General features: G+C 44.9%; 1 pseudogene across 1 annotated transcript; it reads left to right on the top strand.

Annotated features, from left to right (window-relative positions):
• Positions 1-228: 228 nt before the first annotated feature.
• Positions 229-920, top strand: LOC308642008 (tRNA wybutosine-synthesizing protein 2 homolog; annotated as a pseudogene). Its single transcript has one exon. The product of its transcript is annotated as a tRNA wybutosine-synthesizing protein 2 homolog (transcript).
• Positions 921-5,258: the final 4,338 nt, after the last annotated feature.

The raw sequence follows: 5,258 nt of genomic DNA, 5'->3' as shown, positions 1-5,258 counted from the left end.
ATGTTTGTAAAGTACTTAGAATACTATTGGCACATAGTATTTTAATGAAATATTATTCAACAAATATATGTTCTTGGAGGTGTTGAGAAAACTCTGGGTAGAAGATAGGGACTTGGGAGTTGCTGGTATTTAGGTGTGATAAAGACCTAGGAGCAAATGAGGGTGGGTATTTCCTACAGAGACTCTGCTGCATGGCGACCATGGCTGGGTAGGGCATGCGGATAGTGCATGTTCTCCTTTGAAAACATCACTGAGAAGCTGCGAGTTGCATCACTGCCCTATGCTGGACAAGTGCTGGTGGATCGCTATGCAGGGATTGGTTATTTTACATTGCCCTTCCTAGTTCATGCTGGTGCTGCTTTTGTCTACACCTGTGAGTGGAACCCCCATGCTGTAGTCACTCTGAGAAATAATCTGGAGATGAACAGAGTAGCAGATTGGTGCCAAATACACTTTGGGGATAACAGGAAACTGAAGCTCTCCAACACTACAGATAGGGTGAACCTGGGTCTGGTTCCCAGTTCAGAATAAGTCTGGACCATTGCCTGCCAGGTGTTAACGATGGGATATTGGGGGCATTTTTGCATGTCCATCAAAATGTGGAACCTTTCCCAGGAAAGAATCTCCAGCCTCCTGGAAGCATCCAAAATGGAGAAAGGACATTGGCCTTATCCTCAGAAAATTATCACCAATGAATGGGAAAATGGAACTAACCAGAGATTTTAGGAGGAAACTGCTTTCACAGAGTGGCAAAGGTGGGCAGAATCGGCAGAAACTCAAATTGCTGCTCTTCTCAGCAAGTGCATGGGAAACCATGGAAGACACAGATCCTGCACATCCAACCAGTGAAACCTCATGCTCACTGTGTGAATCACATAGTTCTGGATCTGGAATGTCGCCCCGGTCCTATAGTTGGCTAGAGGAGGTACATTCAGTGAGTGACACAAGGGATCCCAGGGGCCCTTAATGCTTCAGCCCAGGCTAGTCTCAATTTTTTGTGGTGATCTTTTAAAATATTTTGTGGCTTGAAAGTAGACTCTAGACCCACCCAAATAATTTTATTTGTCTTCCACTGATCACATTGGGAATGTGCTAAATATCTAGGAAAAACATATAGCTTATTAGAATAAGGTTCATCTGTGTAATCATTAAAAAAAAAAAAAAAAAAGACCTAGGAGGAGCAAAAGATATTTTCCAGGGAGAATGTAAACTACAGATTGAGTGGCAAAGAGGGAAGAAATGAATTCTTTAGGGAATACCAATTTTTAAGGGGTAGAAAGAGGAAGTGGGCATAATGAAGGAGACTAAAGAGTAGTTTCTGAAGTAAAGATGACCCAGGAGAAAATGAGATTAGAAGCCAAATAAGTAGAGAATTTCGAGAAAGGGGTAGTGGTTAACAATGGGAAATGCCATAGCAACATCAAATAAGAACAGGAATAAAACAAAGCCATTTGTTCTGATGGCTAAGAAAGCATGTTTCAGGCTACATGCAATTCCAATTTATTTCTGCCTTCACCCACTAAGCCATGAGTCTTCAATGTAAGGGGCCAAATTTATTATTCAGCCTTGTATACCCAGGGGCTAGCACATGCCTGCAGCATATCAGCACTTTCTCACTGTTGCTCAAATATTATTTTTGTTGCTAGACTCTCTAATGACACCTGATTCTTGGTCCACTTCACCCTTCCTGTCTATTGAATAATGAGACAGTAAACAAAGTTGAAAGAATCTCATTTCCTGTCCTGTCCTTTCTTCTTGGGGGACCCCAAGGAGACACCAGGCCAGTATTTCTTAGCACGGAGCATCCTTTTATGGTGAGACTAAGTCATTGCAGAAGGCTAGATGAAGTCCTATGAAGCCAAGGATGGGGGGTAGCTGGCTGGTAAAAATCTCAGGAGGGACAATCAATCAGCTCGTTATTTATTTACAGCATCACCAGACAGAGATGACAGCTCTTCCTTTTAGCCCAAAGTGCAATAGCAAAGTTCCACAATTCTGTCTGCCACCAAGGGTTCTCTGGTGATAGTCATCCTACTCCCAGGAGACCCCCTGGCCACGGAGGGAGCAATTCCTCTAATGGGTAGCACATTGGGCCTGAAGACCTTTAATTCTCCTTCCAACTTGAAGATTGTAGGAGACTAGGCAGCCACTGAAGGTTAGTGACTGCAGAGCTCCGTGTCTCCAGGTGAGGTCTGGTGAGGCAGAGTGGGGAAGTGCTTGGTATTTACTTCCAGGCGGGCTTTTCAGACTTCTGCAGGATTGGAGGAGAAATGGAGACTGGCAAAGAGAAGGGAGGGTGTTCTGAGGAAGGAGTTGGGGAGAGTGTGGGCTACAGACTGCTGAGCCCCTGCTGAGAAATTGTAATTCCTCAGGCCCCCCATGGACCAGATGGGGGGGGAAGGAAAAGGAGGGGGGGGTGCTGGAAGGAGGGGGGGGTGGGGGAGCTCTGACTCATTCTGGTGTTGACAAATAGACTGGATTCCTTTCACGCGGCTGGACTTTGCCCTTTCAGGATGTACAGCCAGCGTCAGCACAGTGCTAATGGGGCTTTGAGAGTCTCCTCTTGATGAGCACGTCCCAGAAAGCAGGTATTAGCCATTTCTGCTGGGGAGGCAATGAAGGCATTTGCAGCTGAAATCGGCTTTCCCGGCTGCCTTAATAAAGCAGAGACTTTCAAAGCCCCATTAGCAGTGTGCTGACTGCAGCTTTACATCTGTACTAGCCCAGTTCAGAGGAGGGGAGCACAGGGCACTCCTATCCCAGGCCCCAAGGAACAAACTGCCTGGGACCAAAGGGGTCTTCATTTCCATTGAGAGACTGTGAGCTCCTCAAGAGAGAGACCTTGTCTTCTCCTCCTTGGGAGCCTGGTGTGGTAGCCAGCACAAAATAGACTCAACAAATGTTTATGGAGTTGATAAATGTGTTTGGAAGGGGTCATCTGCTAAAAGGAGCCGGAGCATCACATTATGGATGGCTCTCAGCCTTGGTGAATGCAGAATATAAGCTTATGAGATGGATGAATGACAGGTAGGGCAAAGAGGGGGTTGGGAAGGAAAGGGGTGGGATGGTATGAGAGAAGAGGAAAGGTGGCACCTCTCTTCATCCCTTCTTCCTCCTCTCCTTCTACGAGGAGGAGACTCCACAGCCTTCCAGGCCTCCACAGGGAGAAGCCCCAGGACCACATTCTCCTTGTTAGGTTGTGAAGGTGATGAGTGGCATGGGGGAGGGAGGGCCCCTTGCTGCCAGGCTATTTTATAAGTTGCATATGTCAAGGATTCAGTGTAGATGGGAATGATCTTCACTTTTCAGGTGAGGCAACTGAGCTTCTCGGGGGTTGCATGCCTTGTCCAGATTTACAGAGATATAAGTGATAGAGCCAGAATTCAAAGCCAAATCAATCTGCTGTCCAAGCTCGCACACCTTCCCCTGACTAACTCTGTTTCCCCTCTGACCACAGAGCCCAGAGAGGCTGTCATCCTGGATGTCAATGGCTTTTAGACAGATGGTCTCTTCCACCTGCCCTACTCATGTGCACATGACCTTTGTCAGGTAGCAATCTCAAAGTAGATTGTCCTTTTTTTTCCATCAACTGCTTCCTGTTTCATAATCCAAAGCAAATTTCTGGAGGATTAGTGGAGGGACCAGCACAGCAGCCCTGTTAGCCATCAGTGTCCCTCAGATCAGATGTTTCTTCAGGGGAAAGGGCTCTCCTCACCTCTCATCGCATCTTCCTGAATGCAGGAGCTTTCACAAAGACTTTCCAAGAAGCTCTGTAAAGAGAAATAAATAATAAAAAAGTAAGTAAATGGGATGAAATAGATAAATCCATACCTACTTAGGCAACTAGAGCTGCCCTGCCTCGTTGTATTTACTGCACACATTTGTTTGACTCACACTGTTTGTGTCATCACAGAAGTCTTCTGTAAGCCTCTGGTGCGTGACTCGGGCTCTTTGCCTGGCCTGTACGCCATTTGAATATTTCCAGTCAAGAATTAGTCACTGCACATCTTTGCAAGTCCTCTAATCAGAGAAATTAACTCTCATCAGACACAGGAATTAATCTTTGTTAGTGTTGTTGTCAGTCTAACTCTGCCTTCCTCAGTGCCAGACGTGAAGAGGGATGTCCTAGGAGGGATCTGCTGCCACTACTGCCAAAGACCCCAATAGAATGAATGGTGGAGCTGGCCCCCCTCCTACCTGAGTTGAGGGGTATGTGTGACCCTCAAGGAATTCTCCTCTGGTGTTCAGCACTGACTGTGCTCCACACAGGGCTCTGAAAATATTGAGTGATTTGAATGTGTGAATAAAGTTCTGGCAGGAAAGAAGAGGAAGTCCTCTGGGAAGGAGAGCAAAGCAAAATGGTGACCAGCTAGGAGTTAGGTGGCGGGACACAATGGGACAAATTCTTCATTAGTTTACCAGTGTTTTAAATATACAGACTTGTCTTTAGAAATCATCCTTTGATGGATGTGTGTTTGTGGTAGTGGACAGAGAGGGTGGCATTCCCTCAATTGTAATTATGAAAAATTTGGAGCCAACTTGAAGCTATTCAGAGAGTCACGACTTCAGTCATACAGAGACTATAATGCTAAGAGAATCCGATTGCTTCAGAATATATAAATGTGAGGTGAACGCCATCTTCTATGATATATATTTTATATCCTCTCATTTACCCATGAAAAACATATTGTGTGGATGTGTCTATTACCATCATACCTGTTCACTCCACAGCACCTGGTTTTGTTGGTGTTGAGCTGTCTGTGTAGCTATTGTCTAGAGCATTCTAGAGCATATTTTGACTTGAAGTTACAAACTCTTTGTGTATATGTTCCTTTCGCAGGATTAGAAGAATCTGGGGACTTTTCCCTGAGCAAAAGGTGGTAAGCAAAGTACTAGCCCGAGAATTAGGAGAGATGACTTCCATCTTGTTTTCTCACCCTGTACTCTGTGACCTTGGATATTCACTTCCTCTCTCTCTGGTCCTCAGTTTTCCCATCTGTAATATGCGGGTATTAAAGAGAAAAATCTCTAAGGTCTCTTTTAGCTTTGATCTTGTCTGTCAGTAGTGACTGAAGAGGAAAGGCCTTAGATATCTATGGTCAAGAAGAGATGAGAATTTATACACACACACACACACACACATAATGCATATATAAATTATGTATATAAATAAATCATTAAAATTTGGATCACAGAGGAAATAATGTAAGTCACTTCCATAGCCACATTTCAGAACTGCAGGAGTATTCCACCTGGAT

Source organism: Spermophilus citellus (assembly GCF_964194105.1).
Source record: "Spermophilus citellus genome assembly, chromosome: 2".
Taxonomy (NCBI): Eukaryota; Metazoa; Chordata; class Mammalia; order Rodentia; family Sciuridae; genus Spermophilus; species Spermophilus citellus.
Note: the sequence above shows the minus strand (reverse complement) of the source record. Positions and strands in the feature narration are given on the sequence as shown.